This window comes from Macaca fascicularis, chromosome 3 (assembly GCF_037993035.2).
Source record: "Macaca fascicularis isolate 582-1 chromosome 3, T2T-MFA8v1.1".
In the NCBI taxonomy this organism is placed as follows: domain Eukaryota; kingdom Metazoa; phylum Chordata; class Mammalia; order Primates; family Cercopithecidae; genus Macaca; species Macaca fascicularis.
In genome coordinates, this window is record NC_088377.1 from 109,040,656 (window position 1) to 109,052,039 (window position 11,384).

The following is an 11,384-nucleotide window of genomic DNA, read 5'->3' on the forward strand; positions in this document are numbered from 1 at the left end:
GTGAAGCAGAGAAGACTGCTTGTCTGCCCTCAGGGTTAAGTCAGTCTCCTGGGAGGGAGGCAACATAGGGGAAGAGAGGAGCAAGCAATTCTGACTAGATTAGTGATGTCTCTGGGGAGACACAGCTTCTCTTTCCCTCCCCCGCCTCTAGATTTCTGCAGAGGCCATGTAACATGTATGTAAATCCATGCGTCCTGAGAAGTCCTTTTTGCAAATACTGTGAGGGTCTTGAATATATATTGAAGGCAAAACTAATAGAACTTGCTAATGGGTTGAATGTGTGCTATGAGTGGAAGAGAGTAGTCAAAGATACCTTGTATATTTTTGACCTGAGCAGCCAGAAAGATGGAATTGCCATTTTCCGAGAGGAAAACGCTGGGGAGTGTGACTAGGGTGGGGTCAGGAGTTCAGTTTTGGACATGTCAAGTTATGTCTCCAACGGACGCTGTCAAGTAGGCACTTGGATATACAAATCTGGAGTTCAGTGGGAGAGATCAGGAAAAGTGGTGCTGGTAAGTGTTTAACAACTGGCTCTCTGGGAGTACGAGGGAAAGAGGCCCAGTATATAGCACTTGCCAATTTCTTTGGTGTAATTACTTTCCCATAGCTGAATTGTGAAGTCACTGTCACTGAATCGAGTTGAGATGAAATGATTACAATCTGCTCTTGTGAGTCCAGATGAACTGACTCATGCGTGTTTACTAGGAATTAGGACATAAATTTGGAAGTCATTGGAATAAAAAAGATGCTTTATACCAGAAAGTAGAGGATGCACTTAGGGAGTATCAAGAGAATAAATTATAAGAGCCCAGGGCACTCCAATGTTGAGAGTTGGGAAGATGAGGAGGAACCAAGAAGAGGGGACCAAGAAGGAGGCTAAAAAAGGATTTCAAGAAGGAGGGAATTGTCGTGTGTCAAAAGCTAGTGGTGGGCCAGATAAGACAAGGACTTACAATAAGCCACTGAGTCTGGCAGAATGTGGGCTTTGAAACCTCCATAGGAGCAGCTTCAGTGGAAGGGAAGGAACAAAAGCCTGAGATGTTTTAGAACCACCCAAATCTCAAAATAGCAACACCTGGAGGCAAGTGGACTTGGCAGCTGAACCCAGTATTAAAATTTTTTAAAGGGACTTTGAGCTTTTGAATTAGAGTAGATTTCAGAATCACATGATGGCTTTTGAATTAGAGTAGATTTCAGAATCACACGATGTTAGGACTGAAAAAAAGTCCAGATCTCTTGGCTTGAAGCCCTAGGAAGAAGAGAAAGGAGGGGACCAGTGTATGCTCAATAGTTTGAAAAGATATTTAAAATCTGTATACACCCTGAGTCCTGTAATTGCCTATTGGTTCATGTGGCTCTAGGAATAAAAATCCGGGCCTTTCATTTGAATTCACTGATTAATACTTTTTTTTCTTTAACACTGCAGAGAATGCACAAAACTCAAGGAGAATATTTTCTTAGAGTCTGAGCCTGTTTTTAGCTACTGCTTTACTCTCCTTGTTTTCTTCATTCTTATCCTTTCACCTTTTTAGTTAAACAGCAATGAGGTAAATCTGGGGTACATATTCACAGGTAAATATTATCAGTGTTTCTCTATTTCTAGGCAAATCTATTATTTATGCAATCTTGCTCCAGGGGTAAAATCAACTAGTTTTTCTTGACACAGCTCTTTACTGTCTCTCACTTGATCATTCACTCACTCACTCCCTCACAATCCAGGAAAGAGAAGTGACTGGGGGGCTAGAGGCAGAGAGGGAACTGTCTTCCAGAGAAAGGATCAGCAGGTGCAAAGACAAGGCAGCCTAAGAGAACATGCTCTAGAAACTCGTTGAGTAAGGCCTGCAGATGTGAGATTGATGAGCCTGAGACTAAAAAGGTAGGCTGTACTGAAATTCAAATAATGTTGAAAAGGTGGATTTTATCATGGAGACACAAATGCAGAGGGGTATCATGATCCGATTTGTGTTAGGACTTGTGACAGAAGACCAAGTTAGAAGAAGCAATAAATGATGATCTTAAAACAATAGCAGTGTGATGGCTGGGTGGAAACAGGATAGATTTGAGAAATCTTGGAGGAAAATCGACTGGGCTTAGTGAACGACTAAATGTGGTTTGTAAGAGAGACGGAAAGAGGAAGGGAGAGGGAGGTGGCAATCATAAACTATCAGAGATCCTCTTAGACTTTGACCTTTGACACAACTGTAGTTTCTGCAGTTGTTCCCAGGTCTCAAGCTCAGTCCAGCTCCCTGGGTCACCCCAGCCAGGAGATTGCCAAGTCTCATGTCCTTTTGGCCACTGTCTTCATCAAATTGTGCTGCTATAAGAAAACACTGTAAACTAAGTGTCTTATAAACAACAAGAATTATTCTCTAGTTCTGAAGGCGGGAAGTCCAAGATCAAGACCCTGGAGGATTTGGTATGAGGTGAGGGTCTGCTTCCTGATTCACAGCTGTCTTCTTGCTGTAGCTCTGCATGGTAGAAGGGGCAAGGGAGCTCTGGTTTTTCTTTTATAAGGGTACTAATATCTTTCAAGAGCTAACCCTCTCCCGAAGGCCCCTCTCCTAAATACTATCCTACTGGGGATTAGGTTTTAACATACATTATTTTGAGGGGCCACATGCTGTCTATTCAGCCACTAGTCAGTCCCTTCCTATGGTCAGACAAAACTGTTCTTCAAGTCACACCTTCACTGCTCTGTTAGGTCCTGGGCACAGCCTTGGACATAGCACCAGCTTAAGCATTACTGTCTACAGACAAAGGATGAAGGCTCTCCTTCCATCTGTCCCGGTGAGCCAGTGGAAGACAGTGCCCTCGGGGTCAGCTAGACTGGCTGGTGTCCTGCAGCCCCTGAGGTCCTTATGCTGATCTCTGCCTCAGGAACTCTGTGCAGTAGAAGTGGGCATGGAAAGACAGAATGGCAGACACATTCTTTCCCTGACGCTGTGCCAGGTTGGAGGGATATCATGCCTGTCTTTGGCGAGAGAATGTAGGATTAAATAATTAGATTATTTCAGGATAAGCGCTCCTTTCTTTAGAGAATAGGATCCCCAGGTCAGAGACTCTTTAGTTTAAAGCACTTACAGAGCTCTGGGGGAGTCTGCTATGGAAGTCGATTCCAGGCTCTGTTCAGAGGTTTTAAAATCAATGGGTTATTTTTCCCACTTCCTGACTTAATTGACACGGGGGACACTTCTCAGTTGGAATTTTGAACCACTCGGCCACACGGGGTAAGGCAGCTCTGAAAGTCACTTTCTCTTTGATTTGATGAGTACCAATCCCCAAGTTTCATAAGCAAGTTCAGCCTGCACTTGGTGTGTGTGTGTGTGTTTTGGGAGACTGGGTGGCAAAGATGAGAAAAAGAAAAAGATAATCTGAATCTAGACTCAGTCGAAAAGTGAGGAAAGGAAAGGGAATGTTGCAAAGTGGGACTGTCACGGCTTGGGAGACTCAGCGTCTAACAACAGTTGAGATGGTATTTAAGAGATAAGCAGCTTCCCTGAAATTTATGCTGATTGATACACTTCATTGTGTCCTAAAGCTTGGAGAAATAAGAGAAATACAGCTTGATAATTAGCAAACAGTAAGGAAATCTTGAAAACATATGACAGGTAAGTAGATTTATTAAAAGCAATCGTGACATGCTCATTTTTCAGAGTTCGGTGTTTCACTAGCAGAATATAAAATAAAGAAAAAAATCCAAGATTTATTTCCACATTTCACATGCCTGATTTAAATGAGAATACCTCATAACCAAGCAGCTTTGTGTTTGCTTGGTTTGGGGAAAGTATTTTCTGAAATAGCTATAGGATATCAAAACACACTTCATTTCTCCCTTACCTGGTACTTCCAAGTTTAAAGTCAACATAAAAAGACATGACAATGTGGTGAAGCAAGGTGCTAACATTCACAACAATCCCAGGTAAAACATGAAAACAAGAGAGATTTTCTAATTATTATTATTATTATTATTATTATTATTTATTTTTAGTTTCCTTCTCTAGCCATCTGCTTTCTTAAAGTGTTCATTTATACTCAGGTGTAAATGACTGATAATCCTTAATGTATTAAGTTGGTGCAAAAGTAATTGCGGTTTTGGCATTAAAAGTAATTGCAAAAACCGCAATTACTTTTACACCACCCTAATATCCTGCCTCTCTTAGGACTTTGCATTTGCACAGACTTCAAGAAGATGAGTCCAAGGGAAAAAGACACTACGCATCCAAATGGAGAAGTCAGTGATCTGATGGGGAAAAGAATTTCTTTGGTCCTAAAATCATCCCCTCCCCTTTTTTCTTTAGTCAATCTGTGTAATTATTCTAGCTTTCTTCTCACTGATTCTCTCATTCAACTCATTTACAAAACACCACTCCACCCATCCGAGGGACTCTGAACCCTTTCCAGCAGACGGGTTTTCTTTTCCACTCTTCTCTCTAGGAAAATGAAAGCAGCACAGAATGAAAGAGACCAGTGAGAAAAGAATTATGACCGAGAAACTCAAACTTGAATGGGTTGCTAAATAATACTGAAAGGGAAACGTACATACCTGAAGCCATAATTGGGCAGGAAGGCTGAAGGCTTCATCTTGTTGGAATACATTGGGTCACTTGTTGAGCCACGGTAGAATATTTTGTTCATAATGAGACCTTATTGGGTTTGGTTGCTGTAAGCTTTTCAGCTTCTAATTACGGTGTTTAGAAGACAATGGAGACAGCTAAAATAATAAGAATGCTGCTAAAAGTAAGATTGCTGCGGTGTTACAAAGAGAAATGTTGGCTCTCTGTGTATAGTATACATTTAACCTGTCAGCAAACACAGAGCATTTTACAGGTAAAATGTAAAAGGATGCATTTAGGAGCCATCGCATGAATGATGAGGTTTTTAGTTTTGCTTTCAAAACGAGCTGCTTAAGTTATAATACTAGCTTAATATAAATTAGAGTTTATCCTTTTGAAACCACTTGCAATTTGCTTCTGTTAGGCCGCAGGTCATTATGATGCAAAGTTAAAGGTTCCTGGAACATAATGTGATTCAGGCCTGCATTCTTGTTGCCATGTCCAATTCAGCTGAAAATGAGAATTATAGTGAGAGCATTTCCTGGTCTTTGACCCTTCGTGTGAGCTTTTTAAAAGCAGGGTTTATGCAGAACACTAACCTCCTTCTCAGACACTCAGTTCCAACTAATATTAGCCGTGTTAAAACTCTTAAGTACATTGGAAATTGTTAAAACAAAAACAAAAACCTCATTCCAAGTTTAAAAACACTTACCTTCCGATTTCTGTCCTTAATATACAGAAAGGTTTGCTTGTGACACAGATGATATTTAAATGTTAAAAAAAAAAAAAAGATCTCTTTTCACTTGCTGCCACAAACGTAGTCAGGCAACACAAAGGACAGTTGTTTAAAAATCTCCTGTAATTGCCTGAAGAGAGATAATAAAAATATTAAGAAAATAATAGCCAATACATAAGCACATTGAATAGGTCTTACAAGTTCTGTTGTAAGGACTTCAGTATTAACTCCCTTGTTTAATTTTAACAATAAGCCTATTACTAGGACCTCCATTTTGCAGATGAAGAGACTGAGGAGCAGAGCGGTTAAGTAACTTGCCCAGGGTTACACAGCCAGTGATTGGCAGAGGGGAGATCAGAACCCAGAAAACTTGGCTCCTCAGTTTACACTTTTAACCCCTACCTCTCAGGGTGGGAGATAATCTGAGAGGAAGATACCTAGATTCTTTGGGGTTGTTGTGATGCATAAAAAAATTTCTTTTTCTTTTTTGTTTTGGAGATGGAGTCTTGCTCTGTCGCCCAGGCTGGAGTGCAGTGGTACAATCTCAGCTCACTGCAACCTCTGCCTCCTGGATTTAAGCAATTCTCTTGCCTCAGCCTCCCAAGTAGCTGGGATTACAGGCACCTGCCACCATGCTCGGCTAATTTTTGTATTCTTAGTAGAGATGGGAGTTTACCATGTTGGCCAGGCTGGTCTTGAACTCTTGACCTCATGATCTGCCCACCTTGGCCTCCCAAAGTGCTAGGATTTCAGGCATGAGCCACCGTGCCCGGCCCCTAAGCCCCTTTTTAAATTTAATTAACTTTAAATTAAAGTTAATTTAAAATCAAGTTTAGCTGGCCACTGTGGCTCACACCTATAATACCAGCACTTTGGAAGGCTGAGGCAGGCAGATTGCTTAAGGAGGAGCAATCAGGAGTTTGAGACCAGCCTAGGCAACATCGTGAAAGCCCATCTCTACAAATAATAATAACAACAATAAAAATCAGCCAGGCATGGTCACATGTGCCTGTAGTTCCAGCTATTTGGGAGTCTGAGGTGGGAGGATCACCTGAACCTGGGGAGGTTGAAGCTGCAGTGAGCCGTGACTGTACCACTGCATTCCACCCTAGGCAACAGAGTGAGACCCCGTGTCAAAAATAAAGTCAACTTGACCTTGTTAACTTCTCTAAGTCTATTTCTAGACAGAAGGAGAGGCAATAGAGTCTTCTCTGGTAGATATACGTCCCTCTACTACCAGATATTGCAGTTATCATAAGTTCTCCAAAGTCTGTTCTGCCTCTTTCGTTAGCGTACAGGATACTGTAGTTTCCATTTATCGTACAACAACGGTCTGTGCCAGTTAGTTAACTTTGTTCCTAGCGTATGTTTTACCTGGATAAATAAACGTATGTTGAATGAAAACAAAAAGTCATTCTCAGGATACATGAGATTTAACTAAAACACACATATATACCATCCACTCAGTCAGAGTAGAACTTTTTATAAGATCATAATGCTATACAGGGGCCCAGGAGTAAACAAAGGACGAGCATGTGAGTGCCAGTTTTTAGTGATGAAAGTGAGAGATACAGGGGCCATAGGGCCACTAAGTTGACCTGCTCTTCCCACTTTTTCAATCTGAGTGCACATTCTGGGGACACAACTTTTGCAGGAGGTGGTACATTGGGCAAAATCATCCCAAAATGAATGAGTCAGAACAGACTTAACTGTGTCCCAAAATATTGTTTTGTTTTTTTAAAGGCACCAGAAAAAAGCAAAATCAAGGATCAAAACCAAAACACAGTACCTAAGAACCTTGGGTTCCCCCAAACACCTGTCCTGGGGCTATAAAAGAAAGCTAATTGGTATGAGCTGCTTGCCAGTCAGTCAGAGAGGATTTACAGGGTGAGGTGGAAATCCCCCAGAGCCTTGGAAGCTCCAGAACATCAAGGCAATTAATAGATCCCCACAGGATTTTCGATGAGGAGAGTGAAGAACATTTTCAGCTGCCTAAACCCGGGAACTCAGGGTCCCAGAGGATACTAGAGGGCATTGTGAATTAGGTAGATGGGCCCTAGATGTTTCCAACAGTTGATTGAAACTGTTGAGTGTTCCAATGGCCTCTATGCTTATAGGGTTATTTGATTGAGGAAAAACTTGCCTTCTGCAAAGAAGAAGATTGGAACATCAGCTCTGATGAAATTCTGCTTTAAAAACAGATGTGTGAGCATAAGAAGTAGGTGTCTAAGATAGGCAGTCAGGGAAGCATCTCTCTGTCACCACTTCCTTGTGGGCTGTTCTACAGAGAAACAAAACTGAGGGCAAGGAGGTCTCCAGTGCCGAAGTACTGATGTCTCTGGGAGCCTGTGTATTTGTTTCTTCCCTCACTGTCATAATGAAGGCTTTGCAAAATGGGAGGGGCTGGTACTGGAGAAAGAAAGTTTTGAAGAGGGGAAAAGGTAAACAACTGAGGAAATAGAAATAAACGGTGACAGTGAAACTGTAAAGAGGAATCGTCTCCAGGAAACATTTTTAGGAATAGTTCTATAGAGACACCTTTATACTTTCCATTTGTTGCACTTATAAGAGCCTTGGACCAGGAGGCAGAGAGCTTAGATTGTCTTAGGTCCAGCACTTCCTTGATGTGTGACCCTGAAAAGGCCACTACACTTTTCTGAACCTCAGTTTGTTGTATACGCTATAAGCAGTGACACATAGTGACATTTTTAAACTGACGTATTTTATGAATATAAGCGTCTCCAGGCAGGTGGTGGGAAAGACTTTGAGATGGAAGTTTACACGCAGGAAGTTTACTGGGAAGTCTCTGGGGATCAATACCTCTACAGACATAACAAAGACAGGATTGCTGAGAGGGAGGAGTTGAACTGCAACATAAGTAACAAGACAGACCTCAGCCAGCCCCACAGGGAGCTCTGGAGCTGAGTGCCCTTGCCTTCAGGGGCCCCACACAGGGGCAAGGGGCTCGAACCTCTTGGGAGGTGAAGGAGGGCACATGTGTCTGGGGACAGAAAGGGGGCATGATGTTGAGGAAGCTAACCCTAAGCCCCTACCCTTCATGGGAAGGGCCAAGCTAACCCCTTCCCCAACAGCTTCCCAGATAATCAATGTCACCTCCATCCAAAATTCAAATCAGAACTGGAATCCTGCCTTCCACCGCACCATTTCCCCTCCTCATCCTGCCCTCATCTCTCTAGATACTTGTCTCTCCCTCATGCCCCTGGGTGGACGAATGAGAGAGAAAGAAACAGAATCCACACTTCCCTGTCGTTATAAAAAGAACCATCTCCAAGTTGAGTGTACAGCAGTTTTTATACTCCGAAATCAACCAAATTCTGGAGGTAGACTGCTTCCAAGGAGGGGGCTAACGTTGAGAGAAGTCATCCCTCAAGCAGGGGACAAAAATTCCTAGAGAGGATTTTGGCCGAGAAGCATCAGCAGCCAGAGGACTGAGTGTGGGTCTTGAGAGAGGTGGGTGCTCTGAGCAGTGCACTACAGTAAGAATTATTATCATTACCACTGCTAATGAATGTTTTACACTGGGGAGAGAAAAAGCATTACAACTACCACCTGGTGCCCATCAGAAGGAACAGGCTTTCAAATCCCCGATCTTCCACACACTCGTTGCTCTGGAGGCAATCAAATTTTAATATTAGTTCCCTTCTTCCCGTAACACCAAAATCTGATTTGTTAGGAATTATTGTGCTAACAGCAGGAATCTCATTGGTATATACTTTTCTAAAAGTCTTATAAGTAGTCCACTTTCCACACTACATCTACAAAAAATATCTACTAAAAAACATCTACTTTGGACAAATAAGAGGCCACTCCCATCACCATTTTAAAGTTAAATTGCTACTGATGTTTGTCCTTGAGAAGTGTGAGAGAAATGACAGCTGAAAGAAAAATGTTAAGACTACTCAAAGGTAATGTGAATGTGATTGGAAGGGTCCAGGTAAGAATTTTGGAATATGGAAATTTTAAAGTTGTCATTTTGTTTAAGAAAAAAAAAAAAAAAAAAATTAGGCCTGGCGTGATGGTTTATACCTGAAATCCCAGGACTTGGGGAGGCTGAGGCAAGAGGATCCCTTGAGGTCAGGCATTTGAGACCATCTTGGACAACATAGCAAGACTCTGACTCTACAAAAAATTTAAAAAATTAGCCAGTGTAGTGGCATGTGCCTATAGTCTCAGCTATTTGGGAGGCTGGAGGTGGGAAAATCACTTGAGCCCAGCAGTTTGAGGCTGTAGTGAGCTATAATCGTGCTACTGGACTCCAGCCTGGGTGACAGAGCAAGATCTTATCCCAAAAATAATAAAAGAAAATATATTTTAAAAACCCAAATTTTCCAGTGATCTTTAAGAATTGGGATTTTGATTTCTAACATTTAAAAAGCGCTGGACATCCCATTACTGGGTATATACCCAAAGGATTATAAATCATGCTGCTATAAAGACACATGCACACGTATGTTTATTGCGGCACTATTCACAATAGCAAAGACTTGGAATCAACCCAAATGTCCATCAGTGACAGACTGGATTAAGAAAATGTGGCACATATACACCATGGAATACTATGCAGCCATAAAAAAGGATGAGTTTGTGTCCTTTGTAGGGACACGGATGCAGCTGGAAACCATCATTCTCAGCAAACTACCGCAAGAACAGAAAACCAAACACCGCATGTTCTCACTTATAGGTGGGAACTGAACAATGAGATCACTTGGACTCGGGAAGGGGAACATCACACACCGGGGCCTATCATGGGGAGGGGGGAGGGGGGAGGGATTGCATTGGGAGTTATACCTGATGTAAATGACGAGTTGATGGGTGCTGATGAGTTGATGGTGCAGCACACCAACATGGCACAAGTATACATATGTAACAAACCTGCACGTTATGCACATGTACCCTAGAACTTAAAGTATAATAATAAAAATTAAAATAAATAAAATAAAAAATAAAATAAAAAGAGAGCTGGAAATAAAAACACATCACGAGAAAGCTCATTTTTGTTTCCTCAGATCTATAGCAATCTTTGAGTCTGTGGAGCTCCTTGTCCTAGACTTCTAGGCAAAATGACTGCCCCAGAAGTTCCTACCATCTTGGGTAAAGCATTTCTAAAGATTGGTCGTAACACTTCAACAATTATCACACTACCCATCTTAGAACTGAACTTGGGCATCTTTCCAGTTCTGAAGCAGAAACTCATCTCATATGAACTTGACTCAGACAGAGTAGGTGTGAGGAGGAGAGTTAAATGGGAGGGATAAAGCACAGAGCAGCGGTGGGGAATTAGAAAACAGCTTCTAGGGGATATCCTTTGAGGGATAGGAAAAGAGAAATGGACACAGCTCGGAAGGGACCACGTTCTGAGGTGATCTGAAAGCAGGGCCCTAAGAAATGCAGTTGTTCCATTTTACCCAGCAGGTCTCCTCTCCAAGACTTCAATGTAGACAACGAAAGTGAAGCTCTTAGCACAGACAGCACAGGTGCTGCTCACCTTCACTCCCTCTGGAAACTGTGTGTGCAGCTGTTGCTAAGTCACTAACAATTCCTCTCTGAAGTCAGCACAGCCACGTCTGGATTATGCAAAAATCAAGGGAGAAATCTAAGATGAAAAATGAAAAAATTAAATGAAAATATAGTAGAGATACAGCTAGATGTCTTAATCTTCTGGTGACATCCATGTGCTTCTACGGACCCTCATGCAAGGGAGCACAGTGTACTGAGAAACAGGAACAAATCTAATGCACCTGGTCTGATCCAGTGGTCACCATGGCAGGCTCTTTCCACTGACAGCGATGGACATTTGAAAATTGTCCGATGCCTGCTTTACGACACCTTCATTTCTGATGGGGCCTGGTAATCTGCGAGAAATGAACTTCAATTGCTTTTTCTGCAAGTGCTAAAAAGTTACTCTTACATCTCTGGAGGGCCCCGGCAAAGCACATGTCAAGGACCCGTAGGTCAGTAGGACTGAAATAGCAGCTATGAAATGAACACTTGATACTGTATATAAATTGAATGATCAGCTGGGTGATTTTAGAACTACCTGGGTGGAATTTATGTGTCTTCTGGATGAGATGATG

General features: G+C 42.0%; 1 long non-coding RNA gene across 1 annotated transcript; it reads right to left on the reverse strand.

Annotated features, from left to right (window-relative positions):
• Positions 1-3,602: 3,602 nt before the first annotated feature.
• Positions 3,603-7,752, reverse strand: LOC135969897 (uncharacterized). Its single transcript, XR_010585249.2, has 3 exons — positions 5,266-7,752; positions 4,544-4,711; positions 3,603-4,430 (listed from the first exon to the last, which is right to left on the reverse strand). It is a non-coding gene; the product is annotated as an uncharacterized lncRNA (long non-coding RNA).
• Positions 7,753-11,384: the final 3,632 nt, after the last annotated feature.